We start from the raw sequence: 21,191 nt of genomic DNA on the forward strand, positions 1-21,191 counted from the left end.
TATTGTGAATAGTGCTGCAATGAACAAAGGGGTGCCTGTGTCTTTTTCAATGAAAGCCTCAGATAGATGCCCAGGAGTGAGATTGCTGGATCATATGATAGTTTTATATGTACCTTTCTGAGGTACTTCCCTGCTGTTTTTCATAGTGGTGTGGCAATTTACATTTCCAACGAATAGTGGAGGAGGGTTCCCTTTTATCCACACCCTCGCCAGCATTTGTTATTTAGACTTACTAATGATGGCCCTTCTGACTGGTGTTAGGTTGTACCTCCTTATAGTTTTGATTTGCATTTCTCTGATAAATAGTGATGTTGAGCATTTTCTCATGTGCTTATTGGCCATCTGTGTGTCTTCTTTGGAGGAATGTCTATTTAGGTCTTCTGTCCATTTTTCAGTTGGGTTGTTTGTCTTTTTGCCATTGGGTTGTATGAGTTGTTTGTATCAGTCTAACTGTTCTTTCTTTCTTTCTTTCTTTTTTATTTTCTAAAGCTTCAGTAGCACAAGACATTTCAAAAGTCTTCACAGAGTTTCAGGCTACACATTCTTAAAAAAAAATGCACTCAAAAATATTCTCTTAGAAACAGAATTCTCTTTACCTGGGAATCTAACAAAATATTGAATAAATAAAATTCTAAGTGTAACAGGCAAAGGTAATTCCAATAAACTTACTGTAGTATTTTATTGATAAAAATGACAACAGCCTCATTATTAACTACATGCTCATTACTATACCACCCATTTCATAAGTTGCAAAATCTCGAATCCTCAGAACCTAGGAACTAAGTATCCCCATTTTGCATAGAAGGACACTGAGGATTTGTAATGTTAGATCACAGAGATAAGAAGTGGCCAAGGTGGGAACTGAACCGAGGATCATGTAAAACCAAAGTTATTTCTCTATCTACACACTTCTATTTCATGCAGAACAGAGCAGAGCAGAGCATTCCAGGAGAATAGACAAAGTCATGGTTGAATAATGGATTAACTGGATATCTGGTACAGAATCATAGGGTCTTGGTTTCTTCTTATGCATTTAGTTGTATATCCCTATATTAAAAATATAGATGAGAGGTCAGCTATTTCAACCCCCACAGGGAGCAATCAGATGCAGTCAGTTATTTGAGAGGCTCAACATGAACTCTCATGCAGATTAGGCAGTTTGAACACCATGCCCTGAATAAGGCATCCTCTCTTCTTAGAGCAGTTTATGGATGCAGCAGCAGTAGCCAGGTTTTGATGTGAAAGTTCTAAATTTACAATTATAAGCTCATTTACAGGTCCCTCAAAATGCTATGAAGAACGTCAAATATTCAAGAAATGGTCAAGATCCTGTGTCTTCACATAAGACTAGTTCTCTTCCTTAAACCAATTATAACACGATCTTACAGAAGATTAAATCAAATAGGGCAAGTAAAGCATTTGGAATAAATCCTGGAACATAGTTTTTTTAGACCAAATCCTGGAACGTATTTTTTCCCCAAAAATGCAATTCTCACATTCAACACATATTTTTATTGAGCATTTACTACATGCAATATATTATGGCAAGTTCTATATACACTTTATATTTCATGCAGAATTATCACTTATTGAGGAAATATGATATGCCAAACTCTGTGTGAGGTAATTTATACATCATTTCACGCCAACCTCACAATCACAACTCTAGATTCCAATTCCTCACCGGAAATGAAGAAAGTAAAGGTCAGTTATGTGCCATCCCTTGCCCCAACATTATGTAAAGACTCGCTCATGTGAACATCACACCGGTTCAGAAAATGAGTGTGCTGGATATCCACTCACTCTCCATGCCAAGAGAGAGTGTGAAAAGCTAAGCTCCAAACTACAATTCTCTTTTTCATTATTTTTATCTAGGATTTTTTTTTTTATTTTAGGATTTTTATTTTTTCCATTATAGTTGATTCACAGTGTCCTGTAAATTTCTACTATACAGCAAAGTGACCCAGTCATTCATATGTGTGTGTGTGTGTGTGTGTGTATATATATATATATATATATATATATATATATATATATATCACATTATCATCCATCATGTTGCATTACCAGTCCCTTTCCACAGAACAGAAACTCATGGACTTGGAGAACAGACTTGTGGTTGCCAAGGGGGAGGGGGAGGGAATGGAATGGACTGTGAAATACAACTCTTTATCTGTAGTTTTCTTGGTGTAAAGTGTTGTTCAATGTATTTGACTGAAATATAAAGTCAGAACTGAGAGGGAAGGCATTTTCTTTCTCTCTCCCTTTTTTTTCCCTGTAAGGGAACATTGTGGGAATACGAAGAGTCCCTGCAGCACCATCCCATGCCTGGCTTCCTGAGTAAATGGGAGAAGCAGCAACATCAGTGGTGACAGATGCTCCTTGACATGATTTCTTATTCCCTGGTGTAAAGATCTGGGTTTACTTTCTCCATAATGTGGGTGTCTGGTGGGGTCAGCAGTAGGGACAGGTTTGAGGTATGAGGCAGCTTCCGAGATAACCTGGGGTAGTAGCTTCCCTATGGGTTAGTTGTATTATTTGGGAGTCTTTCCTGGAGACTGAAATTAGACTCCATTCCTTCAACCAGTGCAATGAATTTATAAGTCTCTGATTTCCTATAGTAAATTGACTCTTGCTTAAAACATCTAGAGTGGCATCTGTTTTCTGTTCTCTTGAATGATACTTTGAATAATGGTCCCTACTTGTTTAAACACATTTGCCTGAGAACCCATCTTGCAGTGAGAGAGGAAGGTGCTACCAAAATCTTACCTCACTCTTCCATAACATAAATGTAAACTCAGAGGGATAAGGACATATCTAGGGAAAGAATGCCACCAGAACTGCACATATTAATCAATTAGCAGATGAACACGGGATATTTCCATCACCAACAGTGCACTCATTTTCTTTCTGGCTTCTTCAGCAATCTTTCCATTTTAATTAAATATGGAAGCAGCTTCTGTTTTTTGAGTGCCAATGATATGCCAGAAGTAGGGATAGAAATTGTGAAAAACCATTGCTAATCCTCATCGGGACTTCACAAAAATTTACATCCCTATTTTATTTATTTATTTGTTTGTTTGTTTAGATAAAGAAACCCAGGCTCAGAGAACTAAATCTGGCTGGATCAAAATAGAACTATGTCCCTGCTAACACATGCTGATTGGCATGAACCTTCTTTATCTTTCACTTTACAACGGCTTGAAAATTACACCAGCTCTACTAGGTGAAAAAATGCACTTAAAACCAGAAGGCCTGTGTGAATTCAGCTCTAAGATATCCTAGCAGGGAAATCTGAGGCAAGTCACTCACATATTCTAAACCTCAGTTTCCTCATCAGTAAAATGAACATGTTGGTAACTCCATAGCTCTTCCAGCATCTACTAGAATGCTGAAACAAGCTTAAAATATATACATCACCTAAGAGTGAACATCTAGTCAAGTCTTTTCACCTCAATCCAAGTCCATTTCCTTACTGAAGAAATGGATATGCTAGTTACAGCTCTCTCATTGTGAGGGTTAAATAGGATATACTAACTGAAGGTCCAGAATGGTGTTGCTACATGGTAAGCATCTAATAATTTTAGCTTTGAATTTTTTTTTTTAAGGGCTGCTCCCATGGTATATGGAGGTTCCCAGGCTAAGGGTCTAATCAGAGCTGTAGCAACTGGGCTACACCACAGCCACCAGCCTACGCCACAGTCACAGTAATGCCAGATCCGAGCTGCATCTGCAACCTACACCACAGCTCACAGCAACTCCAGATCCTTAACCCACTGAGCAAGGCCAGATATTGAACCTGCAACTTCATGGTTCCTGGTTGGATTCGTTTCCACTGCACAATGATGGGAACTCCCTGAATTTGTTTTTATTATTAATAACACAATCACAAATTCTTCTGAGACATTTTATCCAAGTAGCCTCTTCTACGACACCAGTGGAATAAGTTTAAGAGGATTTAAAACAACAACAACAACAACAAAAACCTTGACATTTTCCTGAATATAGTTCATCCACCAGGTATAAATTGCATCTTAAAGAGAAGAGAAGCTTCCTGCCAGTTGGCTTCATGCTCTGCTTGCAAATCTGCTTTTTCCCTGTCCTCTTGGCTGCTGAGGCAGACAAGTGGATTTTCCTTCTTTTGGTCATTGCCAATGGCTCAGGCCAGAGGAACAGATGTGAAGAGCAGCCTCCCCAAGAGATGTGTCTGCTCAGATGTGAACCTTCTTCTCAGACCACTCCATTTATGTTGGCTTCAGTGGCCGGGAGGAGGATGGATGTGAGAGAGCCATATGGAAGATACTCAGCCATGCAAATGCACCACAAAATTATTTTGTGTTTGCTTGACTCCTTTAAGCCAGAAGCAGTTCCAAAGTCTATATAGAATCATAGTAAAACCCATGCCTAAGTGAGCATGAAAGAGATCCCTGAGTTGGTATGTGGGGAGTGTGTCGGACTAAATAACCTAGAAACTAATCTAAGAGACATTCGTTTATTCAAAATGGAAAAGCCTTTTGTAGGTAGCACTCAGCACAGAACTCATCTTTTTCATGACAACCTCTTTCCCATAAACTAAACTACTGCAGAGACAAGTCTATTCCAGGAAGACTTAAGAGGCATAGTTGGGGAGCATATCAGCAGAGGAGGGTCCTTCTTATGCCCCAGCACTGCACAAATGTAGAAATAGGTAGCCACGGCATCAGCTAGCTCTATAGAAATGCAATTACTAAGGATTTTGTATTTCAAGTCTGAAGCTTGAGTAACTTTAGAGGAATTGAGAAAAAAAATTGCCATTAGTTTATGAGCATTGTTAAGGAAAATCTAGCAAAAAAAAACACATAGGATCAGAGATTTTCAAAAATTCAATGAAAGAAGGGCATCTGTGTAGGACAGTAACATTTCCTAGAGATACTCTGGACTGTGGAATTCCCACAGCATTTTTTTTTCTTGTGCATGTACACATGCTGAATTTGCTGAAAAATGCATCTAGTCACATGGTGACATTATTCAGATGTTATTACAAGTTCTTTGGAGACTCTTTACATACACCTAACATAACATAATTCCTTCTAGATTTAATAAGAAAGCATTTAAACCAGTTTTACCCAAAGGACAATTTAGAATCTGGATTGTCATGCCTAGAGTGTAAGACCTCGTAGGACAAGCTATTAAATAAGGTTCATTTCCTGTTTGGGTGATATACAAGTTTTAAGAGTCTTCTGATATTTTATTTTCCTTTGGAGTTCCTGGCTTCTGAATCTTCTGTATACTTCTCTGAGGCATTGTCCAAAGACCCGAGAAAACATGAAAGCATTTTAAAATCAATTTATTTTTTATTAAGTAGATATACATTTCTGCATGCCTTAAATGGAACACTGGAATTAGCCATCTCAAAAAGAAAGACTTCTCCTTCTTTGAGGATTCCTTGAGGGGCTGGACTAATTAAGTTCAACCTTCTCTCCCTGCTCCCCTCTGTTGATTTGGAAAGGGACGAGTGAAGTACACTGGGTGGTGTAAGGGTTGAATGTCTCCTATGGAGACAAAAGTGGTAGGAAAGAAATTATATTCTGCCCCAAGGAGCACCCTGTTGGGTATGAAAGAGAATATGGGGAATTTACATTTATTCAGAGACAATTTTATGCCAAGTTTATCCTAATTAAATATTCCACCTCATCTGATTCTCAATACAGAACTGGAACTAGGTTTTTTTATTCTCATTTGACACAGAATGAAGCCAACATTTAAACTGTGAAGTCATTTACCTAAATCACACAGGGAGCAAGTGGAAAAAAAAGGATTTGATCCCAAGTGGATTATAGAGTTCCTTCACTTCTATGTCCTTCCGGGTCTCAGCTCCCTTCTGATCCTTCCCTGCTTCTTGTCCCTGGATGCCAGTCAGTGACTTCAACAACCAAAAACATTGACTATCTTAAGCCTCTCTCGCTAATTTCCCAAGATTGTCCTTATCTAGATTTTCTTCTCCATTTCCACTAGTGGTGGCTCTCAGACCATATTCTGAACCTGTTGTGTCATTTCTTGATGGTTTTTCTCATTGCCGGTCTTTCCCAAACATCTATTTGTGGTGCTGCAAGATTAATCTTCATTAAGTCAACTTGATTATGTCATCTCATAAATAATAATTTAAAAAACACAGTGGTTCTTTGTTGCATTCTCACTTAGAAGTATACTCCACACCTTGGCATTATAAGCCTTCTCTAATGTTGCCACAATAGATGCTCCAAGGCTTATCTGCAGCCAACGGCTTACATCAAACTACATATTATTCAAAAAGAGTTGTGCACTTTCTAAATAACCCTAGCACTTAGATTTTACTTATAACATTATCTTTTTAAAGGTCACTTTTCTCTAAATAATATCCCTCGTTAAAATCCATCTGAAATGAACCACTTTCTCTGTAAGCCATCCTAGATACTACTAATCAAATAATACTTTGCTTTTATGGATCTTTCTTTCTCTTAGTTGGGTGGTAAAAGAAAAAAACATTGTCAAATTTGTGCTAAACTTGTATTATCAGCTTTACACATTTTATCTCATTTAATCTTCTCCGAGACTTAAGAGGCCTAGTAATATTCCCTCTGCGTTATATAGATGAGAAAATTGGCACTCAGAAACACCTAGTTTGCCCAATTTTCTAACTCTAGTAAGCAGTAGCAGGGGAATAATATCCAGGCCGATCTAATTTTTCAAGTATATAATCTTTACCCTGTATCATATGTTTTACTAGAGGACCATTATTTTCATCTGTCTCACTGATATTTTTAGTTTGACTTGCATAGTACTTTAGGCTAGATGGATAGATGGATAGTTAAACAGACAGATGGAGGTAGATATTATTCTAAACTTAGAAAAAGAGTACATAAAAATCTGGATTTTTAGTGTATCTTGAAAAAAAATGCAGAACATATAGACACTGTAGGTCTGTATGGCACTTGGGGATGTATGGCACCCATGATGGCACTTGGTTCACCTTACTTCTTGATAAATATATTTACATGGGCAAAGTTTCTCCAACTTGCCATGGTTCCCACTATGCCCACTCCATTGTGTACCATTCTGATGTCTGAACATTTGTTGTGGTTTTCCATAAGAGTTTATTTTTAGGACCTCTCGTTTCTTTTTTTTCTATTCTTCACTAGTATTTGGCATAGTACATCCAGCAAGAAACATGAGGATTTAAAAAAAAAAATCTGCAACATTTAAAATCACAAATGTTTGGTTTCAGAAATACTTAAGTTTGAGTTTCAGTTTTATCTCTAAATGTTAGGCAGATTGCTTCAACTCCCTTTGTCTTAGTTTCCTCCTAGGGTTTGTGCGTGAATTACATAACACCTATAAAGCAGTAAGTAATGTAAATGCCACATAACATGTGCTCAGTAAGTATTAACTACTATCAGGATGGCTAATATATCTATAGTTTCAGTAAATTGAAGTTCCCTTTCATTAGCACTAATACAAGTAGCAAAATGAGAAAAAAAAATAGCTATTAATGCTCTGCTCTCTTATTGAGTGGATCGCATAGAGAAATCTTATTTTTTTTCCTTTTCCTCATTTTTCACAAGAGAAAAAAGTCAATCAGAATCTGCTAGAGCAGAGAAAAGCAAATCACTTTGGCACCTGAACAACAAAGCAATGTTAGTTTATTTTCTTTGTAAAAAGTCATCTGTTCACAAACCTCTTTTATGAAATACCTGTCATAGTCCATTTTATTGAACGTTACTCACTCCACGTTTTTTGGCCTCAAGGTCATTCCATTATCAGTTCCTACATCACCTTCAGTATTGGAAATGGACTGGGAGGGAAGGAAAGGAAGACACACACACAAATATACAACACACCCACCAGATGGATAGCTCAGATAATAAAGGTGATTTTTAACCCAAGACAGGCAGAACTCAGATCTGTCCCTACTTCAGATATAACCAGCTCCAGTGGCACTTGCTGACAGATCTGGAAAGACAGCTCACTACAGAAGGCGCCCGGAGCCAGGAGCAGCTTTCAATCTGATTGCAGCTCATACACAATATAACTCAACTATCTTTCATATGGTGTTTCTTTAAAAAAAAAAAGTTTGCTTTGGTTTTGAAGAAAAACCAAACAACAACAAAATTACTCAAATACCTTTCCTCATCCTGAAGAGCACCCCAAGATTCCTAGAACAAGATCCAGCATTGCTGCCAATTTTTGTTGTGGTCAGGGCTGGTCTGATTAATTTCTTATGTGGCACTTTGATTATCATATGCAGTTGTTTAAAAATAAATTTGGAGATAGATGGGTTTTGTGGCTAGCCTTATTTCTGCACACTTCCCTTTCCCTTTTGCCAAATAACTAGGAGCTTCCTTTCAAAGCATGCCCTGCAAACGTGTTACAGGTTAAAGAATCTCTTCATTCTACCCTTTACAAAGAAGGAAAAGGAGCCGACCAGCCTTTGGTTTTGGACCTATGTTGTACCCACATTCCTTTAATGAATTTGTAAAAATCCTGTGATGGACCAATGACAGTGATGACAAAGACCACTCCAAGGACAGAAGTGATAAGGGACATTTTATAAGTCAGGAAATTAGAGCTTACGAGTCATCAATAACTATAACCAAGATCATACAGCTAGTATGAGTTTACCCAGTGTTTAAATCCAGGTCTTTCTCACATTCTTGATTCTCTCCTGTCTGCCCCAGACCTACCTGTCCATGAATTTCTCAGAATTCTCAAATTAGAGTTTCTGTACCACCACTGGTTCCAAGCCTCCTTTGTGCTTTTCCATTTTTGTCTATTAAGCATTCCTATTAGTTGAGATTTTTATCATGGTAGATTTTTTTTTTTTTTTTTTTTTACTGCTTCAGGGTCAGGTACAAAAGAGAAGTATGTAAGTAGGACCGAATTGTTTTCAGGGAAAAGAGATTGACTTTCTAAGCCCTTTGACTCTGTACATATGTGAAGGGATTGTGGTCCAAGCTGCACAAACAGAGCTAGGTTATGGAGATAGGATCTGTATGTTAAGGGCCAAGTGAGGTCTAGGGTTTGAATGATATTCTGAAAGAGCAGATGATAATTACAGGCCAAGTAAGACAGATGTGTGTTTAGTCACTTCTTTCTTTGAAAATTACACCCTAATGACTGATAGCACACTTCTGAATGAGTGGAACAAATTCCCTCAGATAGAGACCCAGAAACATCATTTTTCATGTTGAATACATGTATTTAATGTTACAAATAAAAGTGGACATAATAGACAATTGATCCTGCTTTTTAATTAATATCATAAAGAACAGCTCTAGACTAATCCCTCTAGAGTGATCATTGGTAATATTGGTAGATATCTTCCAAGATGTAATAGTCTTGACTAATACTCCTAACAGCAAATCAACTCCCTTAATTATCTAGGAGTATATTTTATACTGAAGATATCTAAGAAATAAAATGTCTTCTATTTAGTCACCCACCTATTATTGATGGAGAGAAGGTGGGTGTCAGTCAGTTCTCACATGAACATGGAATCATAGTCTTTTAAAAAAAACCTGCTTAGGTAAGCCTGCAGTTTTTTGTTTTTACTTAGGTAATTGTACCCTTTATTCATTCAGTGTCTTTAGATTTTATTTACCTTGTCCTGATTTGGCTGTTAAAAATGCTAGAGTAGGAGTTCCCATCATGGCGCGGTGGTTAACGAATCCAACTAGGAACCATGAGGTTGCGGGTTCAGTCCCTACCCTTGCTCAGTGGGTTAAGGATCCAGCGTGGCCCTGAGCTGTGGTGTAGGTTGCAGACACGGCTCAGATCCCACGTTGCTGTGGCCCTGGCGTAGGCCAGCAGCTACAGCTCTGATTCGACCCCTAGCCTGGGAACCTCCATATGCCACAGGAGCGACCCAAGAAATGGCAAAAAGCCAAAAAAAAAAAATGCTAGAGTAACCCAAAGTAATACTATTAAAAAAAAAAAACTTCCAACAATTCTCAGTGGGATACTGAGGCCTGAGAAGGATACTTCCAACCAGCTGCTAATGACAATGAGACTAATAATTCTTTCACTTAAGTAAAATCTGAAGTTCACAAATTACTTACCCATGTCTCCTGTAATTGGATTCTTATCAGAATTTATTTGGCAAGGTAAGTCATGCTATTTTTCTCATTTAACAGTGAGGAAATTGGTGTTCAGAAGGGTTAAGTGCTTTACTGAAACACAGGCAACTAAAGTGCATTCTGTGGTGTATTTTCCAAAGTAGCTTTATCAACAAATAAGGGTAATTTTCAACTCTGGCCCATATTCTCTCCTTAGATTGAGAACTTATCCAGTAGCCTTTTAAACATGTCCCTCTAGACATGCCACAAATACCTCCCACTCAGCCTGTCCCAAATAAACTTGTTATCACCTCCTAAACCTGTCCCTCCCCTTGGGGTACCCAGTGACAGTGAATGGTACCACCAACACCAAAGGAACCAAGATACAATTTCCCCCCTTTATTCTTCTTATCATTTGAATGTTCAAGCAGTCATCTGTTTCAGTCAATTTTATATTCCAAATATCTTCAGAATCCATTCATACCCTCTATAGCTATAGGTTGCATTATATTTTTCTCTTATTTGAACTGATATAGTTATCTTCCAACTGTTCCTTACTTCAAACCATGTTGTAATTCTAAATGCCTTACAAATAAAATCCACACACTGTGGGTCTTGCCTTTTTATTCTCTCAAGTACCAGTGTTCTTAATCCAAATACAATCCAGGTTAATAATCTTCCTTATAATTAGTATTTTTAATATCTTGGTCAAAAATATTTTGACCACTCCAAGGTTATAAAAATCTTCTCCTGTGTTGTTTTCTGCTTTACCCACCAGGTGCTTTTTTGTGGCTATCAGTTTACTGTTCACATTTAGATCTACAATCCATCTAGAATTGCAATTTATGTGGTAAGAAGTAGGGGGTCATAACTGTTTTTCCATATGTGTATCCAATTTGCAACACTAACGCTATTTAAAACACCATCCATCCTTATCCCAATGTACTGCAGTGGCATTGCTTGCCATAAATCAAGTCAATTTAAATGTGTGAATCTGATTCCAAGCTCTTTATTCTGCTTTACTGCTCTATTTTGTCCACTCTTGTAACATCACTCTCTCTCAATTATTCTAGCTTTATAGTAGGTCCACATATCTAGTAGTCAAGTCCTAAGCTTTATTTTACTTCAAGTTTTTTCTCAGTTATTCTTTGATATTTTTTGAAACAGAGTTGATCTCATTAAACATGATGAAATGTTCAAACAATTTTTCATTGCACATTGGGTAGAGACTGAAATTCTTACAATCGCTTATGAAACCCCGTTCCCATTGACCTCTCAAAGCTCATTTTGCCCCATGTTCATCTTTGACCTCTGTTTGCAGGCACTTGGCCTTTAGAGTCTTCTAACAGCAATGCTTCTTGCTGCCACAGTCCCTTTGCACATGTTATTCCTTTGCCTTGGAATGTTTTCCTGAGCCCTTCCAACTTTGCCTATTGGTCCTTCAGCTGTCAATGGTGTTGGTATTTCTTCAAGGAAGGTTTTCTGACCCTACCAGCCTGCTTTATGTTCCTCTATTACATATCCCATAGCTGAATGGACCTCTCCTTGTCACTGGTGAGTGAACTGTATAGGTAATTATTTGGATAATGTCTATATTCCCCAGTGACTTACTGTCCATGACTATGTGTAACTTGTCAATTATTTTTATACACAGCATCTAGCATACTTCCTGGTATACAGTAGGTACTCAATAATATTTTGCCAAATTAAGAACAGACATGAAGTGAAACTGCAAGGTATGCTGAATATAAGCTTAAATGGTATAGGAAAACTGCACAGATTTTTGGTACAGATATGAGTTTAAAAACTAGGAAAGACTATTACAAGTGGTATGACTCTGAGCAAGTGAGTTATTCCTTCTGTACCTCAATTTTTCCTATATATTAATGCAGGAAAAATACTTATCTGCTAGATCTTGGTATACAGTGGACAGTATGTCAAAGATAATTTTTAGAAAACAGAGTTCAAGCTATTGCACTGGCCTCCTGACTCCTGGTTTGGTGCTCTCTCTACCCACAACTCTGATGTTTATTCATAGCAACATCTCTTAATTGACTAGAGGGCATAAGAGTCCTCTGTTGAGTGAATCTAGAGGTTTCCACATGCAGGCACTCCTATTTGGGAGAAATAGATCACAGGGTCATGTTTCTACACATTTCTGTTTTACAACTTTTTTTTTAATAGACCTGAAGCCTAGGAGACTGAATATCTGGTTGACAGAATCATGAACTAGAGAAGACACAAAGTCTACTTCATTAGACTTTCATTACTAGTGAGAACAGGGGCTAAGCCAAAAGTGATAAAGGGAAAATGGTGAGGGAAGAATTGGTAAGCAATTGTAAACTTTGGCACTTCTGCAAGTGTATAGTCTATATTTGTATTTGTAGAGCAATAATCAGTAGGAGATAGTTTAAAATATGAAGAATTAGTGATTATCTTTAGAAGGAGCAAGAAGGTTCCTGCCCCCAAGGAGATAGGTTTCAGATAACAGAAGCAAGAACATAGAGAGATGGTGACAATATTTACTTGGATTGTCACACTTGGGTGACCCAGGACATATGAGCCTTGAGTGGAAGGCAACACAGCCCTGGATGGTACCGATGCAGTTTCCTAAACATAAACTTAGATAATACTTTCACTTCTAGATGGAAATGTACACTCCACTCCACTCTTACACCACTTGGTCTTCAAGGAAGTGAAAACAACACGAGGGTAAGCAACGTTTGTCATCATGCATCCTGACAGGTTCTGGACAATCAACCCTGAATCTGAGATAACTTATGAATAATTTTGTAGTACATGAATACTTTTCTTAATGTGATTTTCCGTGAGCTTTGTGTAACAAAACCCCATGCAAAGGAACCAGCTTGTGGAATGTCATAGCGGTGGGTTACCCAGTAGTGGTAGCAAGTCCTACCCTCTGTGAGAAACTCTCACCAAATGCAGCCTCATCTCCTATGTAGAAAGCTCATGAACTTCTGTAGGAGAAGGGGAGAAGGAACTATATGCAAATCAGGCCTCCTCCACCACAGATAAAGATGTAAAGATTAGCCTTGCCTTGAGGTGCTCTTCTGTGAATACTGACACCAAGGCTGAAATCCTGGTGCATAAACAATTATAGCTTAATATGTCTGGTAAACCATATTGCTAGTAATTAAAGTGTGAAAACCATAAGAACTGGACCAGAGAATTTATGGAAGACAGTACTGGTTAATCTCTCTGGCTCTAACCACATTATCTAGATTTGCATTTCAACTCCATCACTTATCAGTTGTACTGGCCAGTGGCTCAGGGCCTTGTATTTAGCATGCCTGCACTTCAATTCCCTCAATTGTAATTATGAATATCTAAATATAGTTATATCTGTCTATCTGTATCAATAATTACCTATCATCTATCTACCTACCTACCTATCTCTCTCACTCTCTTTATCTGTCTACCTATCTCTTAATAAAGTGCTTGTAAAAAGAATGAGCCAAGAGTAAATGGTCTATACAAATACAGCTGATCCTTGTACAATTATGGGGTTGGTGGGTTGGGGCACCAAATGTCTGCCCAGGTGAAAATCTCCATATAATTTATAGTCAGCCCCCACAACACCATTATCCTCTGTTTCAATGGTTCCTCTATATCCACAAATTCAACCAGCCATGGATTGTGGAGTATAGTAATACTTAGTATAGAAAAAAAAAATCTGTGAATAAGTGAATTGAACCCATGTAGTTCAAACCTGTGTTCTCTGAAGGTAAACTCTAGGTTATTATAGAGTATCATGGATTAAAATGACATAGATAGCCTCAAATCCTCCAGATTGCTGGCATCAACTTTTTTCATTATCTAAAATAAAATTAATTTTAAGAAAAATTTAGCTTTAGCTAAATAGAAGCCAAGATAAGGGTACCTCATATGGGCTACTGATTGGGAAATGGCCTGGTAGCTGTTGAAAATATTCTATATCCTGATCCCCGTGATGGTTGTTTAAATATATACATATGTATCAATTCATCAAACTGTATACTTAAGAAATGTGCACTTCACTGTGCCTGTGTTATACATCAAGTAAAAGAAATTAAAATTCCTTGAAGCTCCCTCTCTACAATGGGAAATGCAAATTTCCCCATTCTATTGACAACATAATTTTCAGGAAGCTCGTGTTTCTGTAGCGACCTCATAGTTCATATTTATGCTTCTGTTGAGATTCCTGATCCCCTCAACCATCCATTCTAAGTGGCATTCATAGCTCTCCACTCACTGTTTCCATTGATTCAAGGCACAAGCTTCCTTGACTTACCCAAAGCAGTGTTTATAAATGGATAAGGACTAAAAACAGGAAATTCTGATAACTATAGGGCATCACAACACACAATGTAAAATAGAATACTAGATGTTCCTGTTGGTAAAGTTCCTTGTCATACTTTCTCTGAGTAACTCTAACCAGATTCTCCGTGGGCTTTAATGTCTTATCACCTTGCTTCATTTTTTCCCATCAAAATATCATTTTTCTTTCCATTTCCTTGACCCCCTCACCTCTGTGTGTCCTGGCTACAGAACTGAAAACTTATCTCGCTTAACCCTTCAATGCAACTTGATCATCTTTGTTTGTCTTTAATCATAGGCTGACAAAGTCCATCCTTTACCAAACTGTAGTCAGGCTCTTCCAAATTCTTTTCCCAATGATACCTCAACTTTTGGACTTTTGTGCCAGTCTTTGTACGATTCTTTTCAGCAAGTATACTGCTCAGTTGACTCAACCAGATTCTGCCACCCTCAATAGCTGATCACTCTCAATATCTGATCAGACGTCTTATCCCCCAAGTAATGTCTGAGAACTCTGAGCTGCCTTTAGCAAGAATTCAGTCAGGTTGGTCTAATAGAAATCCCCTATTATTCTTTTCTTTTAGTGATTTTCTGTCCTTCAACCTCCCCATCCCATTCCTTGGCAATAAATCTCCACTTTTTCTTCTCGTAACCAGAGTTGGTTCCGGTCTTTCTAGTACACTGAAAAACACCATTGTGGTCATCTCTATACCTACTATAATTGTCCTAAATAAAATCTGCCTCAACATTTTAACATGTCAGGATAACTTTTTTTTCTTTAATGAGCCCATGTGCTTTAGTGCTACTTGTCTCCAAAAGAATCTATCAGGTTTTTTTTCCTTCAGAAAAGAAAAAAAAATGTATATTTTAAGAAAAACTATAATTACTCCTATTCATTTAGAATTTTATTACAGTCATGCTATTTTTTAAGGAGTAATCCTATATTCACTGTCTATAGTGTTATTAATGATAAACAACCCCAAACTCATATAATTAATTACATTCTATGCACCAGATAAGCTAGACAGACTACATATATTTTATAAAGTATGTTTAATATAAAATCCGTGTGTCTATATGTATATATATACACAAGTAATACAATACTATCTATCTACATATACCATAGTTCCTTATTTATAGATACTTGTTTTTCCCATTTTAAGGAATTTGAAATTGTAACATGTTTTACAATTTTTTTTAAAGAAAATTATAGCCATTAGGCAGAGGAGTGTGTAGTGAAATTCTTGTCTTGCCTGTGAGCATACCAGTTAGTTACATTCATACTATTGTTACCTGTGTTAGATTACTTTGATTGTTAATATTACACAGTTACATTGTGACAAATTTGAATATCTAATTGTCATTTAAAATGTCTTCAAGAAGATTATACAGTACTATGAAGTTTCACAGAAATGAAAAGTTATTGTGTCCGTCAGAGACTGTCTATCATATAGCAGACACCGCAATTAGAGTCAGTAGAAATTGTCAAATTTCTGGGAATAGATAATGGCATCTTCAACCCGAGGAGAGGTTAGTATGACCAATTTATGCATCATGATGGACTACCCACTCAGGAACATAACATCTATCTGTCAAAAGCCTTTGGCTGACTTGCAAAAGGGGCTGTTTCACTTCCCATAATGTGGAATCTAGTTACAGAAATTTCAAAATGTCAAGTTCATCCAAATGTGGAAAAACCCACATATTTTTTTTTAATTTGGTTCAAAATTATTACATCAGTCTGAAATATGACAAAATGGTCTAGAAGACAAGCAGAGGTTATGGGAAACAGAATATTGTCATCATGATATTACACTTACTGGTTGGTGGCTAAAAGTGATTCATGCATAAAACTTTTTAGGCTAAATCCAATGAAGGCTTAGAGTAAAATGTCAGTGGTCATACTAAGGAAGAGTATTGTTTGTAATAATAGAAACACAGTACTATTAATTCATTTGCTAAGAATAAAGTTTATATTTAATTTTTTCTCTATCCCTCTCCTCAGAGCTGTGCTTCACGTGATGGTGAATTTTATAATCACTGGCATGTTAGAATTAAATAAATGAACTTTTCCATATTTATGCTAAATAAGTATCAGATGGGTGGGCAAGTTGATGAAACTTGGGAGGGAGGGGGAAAAGGGGGACAAGTTCAAACCTTCTCTTTTATCTCTACATTTTTTTTAATCAACCATAGCTCTTCTGAAATGTCATGTTATCAGATATTTAAATTAAGTCCCACCGATACTGATTCTCTACTCTCTGTGTTACAGACAGAATGTTCGTGGCCCCTTAAAATGTGTATGTTGAAATGTAATCCCAAAGGAAAGATATTTGGAGATAGGGTCTTTGGGAGGTGATGTGGTCATGAAAGTGGAGGCTTCGTGAATGAGATGTGTGCTTTGTGAGAGACTTCGTTCCCTGGGCTTTTCTACCCTATGCAGACGACACAGAGAGAAGATGCCATCTATGAACCAGGAAGCAGGCTCCCTCATCAGACACCAAATCTAGCAGTGCCTTGATCTTGGACTTCCCCCGAGAGGACTGTGACAAAGAAACGCCTGTTGTTTAAGCCACTTGATGTATGACGTTTTTGTTATGGCGGCCTGCATGGACTAAGAACTATGGTAAAACCTGTTGGAATACAAACGACATGGGACACACCACACTTGCCCATAAGGAACACACACTGCTGACCTCTGCATTGAAAGGCAGAAATGAAAGTAGGGCATGTCTGCAGGAAAGAAGAGATATCCTGCTGGCCATTAAGGTAAAGTCTCTAAAAGAAAGTTATTTTTGGACTTTGGAAATAAAAGAAGGAATAACAAACTTATAAAAAACATGTACTAGGTGCTTTTAACATGCCCAGGAGTGGAGGCAACAATCTGTGATTAGAATGATTTAAAAAGAAAATAAGGAGTTCCTTTGTGGCTGAGCAGGTTAAGAATCTGATTCAGCATTGCCATTGCTGTTGTTCTGGTTACAGCTGTGGCTCGGTTCCACCCCTGGCCCAGGGACTTCTGCACACCACAGGTGCAGCCCCCAAACAAGCAAACAAACAAAAAAGAGAGAGAGAAAATAACTGTCATTTCCTTCAGCATAATCAATCTGGGTCTATGTTTTTGTTATTCCTGTATTTGTCCATAATAATAATAGTTACAGTAAATATGCAACAAATGTTTTAAGTGAGGAGATTACTCAGTGTATTTATACCTATTTTATTTTAATTATTTGTTTTGACTGGGCCTGTGGTATATGAAAGTTCCTGGGCCAGGGATCAAACCTGAGATACAGCAGTGACAATTCTGGATCCTTAACTGCTGAGCCACCAGGGAACTTCCCATACCTATTTTATTTAGAAGGATACTGAGGTATACTAACTTAGCCAGAGCCATTCGGTCAATAGAGAGTAGAGCTGTTATATACAGATTTCACTCCTCATATGCATTTTTTCCAAGTTCTCTAAGGCAGCAGTTCTCAAACTTTGTGACTTTGTGGTCTCAGATGCTTTTCCATTCTTAAAAACTATATGTACTCCAAAATCTTTTGTTTATGTGGGCTCTCTCTGTCAGTATTTATTATGGTAGAAATTAAAACAAATAATTAAAAAAATAATTTGTTACTCATTTTAAAATAACAATAATAAGCTTACTGTATCAACATGGATAATGCAATTTTATGAAAAATAACTACGTTCTACAAAACAAAAACTCAATAGAGCAGTCATATTTAACATTTTCACATCTTTTAAAAAAATAATGTCTGACAATAAAAGACAGGAAGTTTTCATACCTGCTTCTGCATTCAAGCTGTACAGATAAGTTGTTTTCAATGAACTAAATGAAGAAAATACATCTTCACAAATATGTATAGTTTGAAAATGGAAGAACATTTTAATAGCTTTTAGATAATTGATACTGAACCAAAACTTGACAAGTGGAATTTTTTAAAGGTTATTTGCAGTACAGTATCTGAAAACATGTCAATGAATCTTTAGTGTTACATTAAAATCTACAGGTCTGTTCTGTGCTTAGGTGGATTTTTGACCCACTCGTGATTTTATACTATGCATTAGGCATTTAGAAAAATATTGATTCACTGTGTTATGCAGATCTTCCAAATGTCTATATATCATTATACAAGATTTAAAAAAAATTGCATCTGTTAGTATCATCCTTATCTCAACAGAAAAGTCTTTTAGTATTGGAAGCTGTCAAGTTGGTGGTAGTGAAACAAGTTTCCCAAATTCTAACTTTTACTTGGAAGTTTGAATTGTATCACTGGCAACAAATACCATCAGTGTTTTCCTTTATTTATAAGAAAATGTCTCCCAAATAATCAAGTCTAGATAAACATAATGTTGTTTGTTGATTGTTCAAGTATAAATGATATACCTTGAAAACATGGCTAGTTCAGTTTAAAACTCAAACAATCAAACCAAGGCTTTCATTAATGAGCCAACCATCATACTTCATTATGCAACATGAGAGTATCTATCTCATCACAGAATAAGAAAAAACAAATGTTCTCTAGGTTCAAGATTTAATAGAATTAATAATTTTTACTACATCATTAAAGATAGATATTCTCTCTCTTCTTTTCTAGGGCCACACCTGCGTCATATGGAGGTTCCCAGGCTAGGGGTCTAATCAGAGCTGTAGCCTCTGGCCTATGCCAGAGCCACAGGAATGCCAGATCCAAGCCGCGCCTGCGATCTACACCACAGCTCACGGCAACGTCGGATCCTTAACCCACTGAGCGAGGCCAGGGATTGAACCCACAACCTCATGGTTCCTGGTCGGATTCGTTAACCACTGCGCCATGACGGAAACTACAAAGATAGATATTCTTTTTTTCTTTTTTTTTGTCTTTGTTTTTTGCCATTTCTTGGGCCACTCCCACAGCATATGGAGGTTCCCAGGCTAGGGGTCGAATCGGAGCTGTAGCTGCCAGCCTACAACAGAGCCACAGCAACATGGGATCTGAGCCTCGTCTGCGACCTACACCACAGCTCATGGCAACACCGGATCCTTAACCCAGTGAGCAAGGCTAGGGATGGAACCCGCAACTTCATGGTTCCTGGTCGGATTCGCCAACCACTGAGCCACAATGCAAACTCCCAAAGATAGACATTTTTAAGTAAAATCGGATTTAAAAAAACAAAAACAAAAACAAAAACTGAACATGGTGCTGAAGGATACAATGGAACTTGTACAATTTGGTGCCATTGCTTTACTCTATGCTAAAGGTCAGTGATTTTAAACACCATTGATTTTGCACTAGCAGTACAAATGTCACTACAGTTTAAAAGGCAAATGATTTCTTAGTACTATTTCTTAGTATTTAGTACTCTTATGAATATAGTCTTGATCTCCTGAAGTCCCTGAAGGTCACAGAGATGCCCATGGTTCTCCGGGCCACACTCTGAGATGTTCTTAGTGCAAAGCACAACAGATCCTGTGTATCTAGGTTTACAAATGTTTGTATAAAAATGTTTTACAAATCTCAAAGGGCAAGAATCCAATAAATACATTTTTAAAAGATCACTAAATAGCAAAGCTATGAATCAAAAGAATTCTGATTATATTGTGTATATAATCCTTAAAACATAAATTTTTCTTTTTTTTTTTTTTAAGGGCTGTACCCACAGCACATGGAGGTTCCCAGGCTAGGGGTCAAATCAGAGCTGTAGCCGCTGGCCTACACCACAGCCACAGCAATACCAAATCTGAGCCATGTCTGTGACCTACACCACAGCTCACACCAACACTGGATCCTTAACCCACTGAGCAAGGCCAGGAATCAAACCTGTGTCCTCATGGATGCTAGTCAGATTTGTTTCCACTGGGCCATGATGGGAACTCCAAAAGACAAATTTTATGAGAAAAAAATACTTCAAAGATGTAAAGTAAGAGACTTTAGTTATGATATCCTACAAGATAGCACATTTACAATTTAAGTAGCTTCCCTTTTTACCTATAATTTAAACCATATTTTGAATCTATCAATACGGAGTTCGAGTCTGATAGATAATTTTAAATAGTTCAGAAAACATTGAGACAAGATTTAAGTATTTCTGGGAGCAAAAGGAATTAGTTTCTGTGATACATAAATACTACATGATACTATGAATGTAGGTAGTTATTGCTTTTTGTATATTATGTAATTTAATCCCACAGCATACTTCTGACTTAACCTCTGATAAGAGAGAGAGTGGGTGTGGGTCATCTGCTTTCTGTCCAGAGTGAGGAAACTATGAGCCCAATCTCACTGGTCTCCTGGACTCAAAGTGAAACACTGAAACACAAGATACACACCCATAGTTCTGCCTTTTTCAAACCTTACATTTCCAATCTGGAAGATAAAAGTTGCAGTAATAATGACGAAGCAGAAAAAATGCTTAACATCTTTTCCTTAAAATGTGCAGTGAATCAATTCACCCCTGTAAGAGAAGGATGAAGTAGAAATAGCACATCCAATTAGCAACCTTAAGAAAGTGAATTAACACCTGCGTTCTAATGTGTTATAAGCCAGACACAGTTGAGTCTCCATTTTGCAGAGGCCTGATACAGAGAGGTCAGTGATGGTAAATTACTGGGATGCGCCATGCAAAATTGTCAGCTGAGGCACCATGGTGGGAAACTTACATTTCTCCACAAAACAGAAGAGGGAAGACAAAAGAAGGTCAAACACATATGGTGGTCAGTCTTTCCCTGGTTTGTCTATCCCTTTTGGACAGGAGTGCTATATAATTCATTTTTTAATTTCCATAATGGCAGAATGCTTAGACACATGGAAGGCT

Source organism: Phacochoerus africanus, chromosome 11, assembly GCF_016906955.1.
Source record: "Phacochoerus africanus isolate WHEZ1 chromosome 11, ROS_Pafr_v1, whole genome shotgun sequence".
Lineage (NCBI taxonomy): Eukaryota > Metazoa > Chordata > Mammalia > Artiodactyla > Suidae > Phacochoerus > Phacochoerus africanus.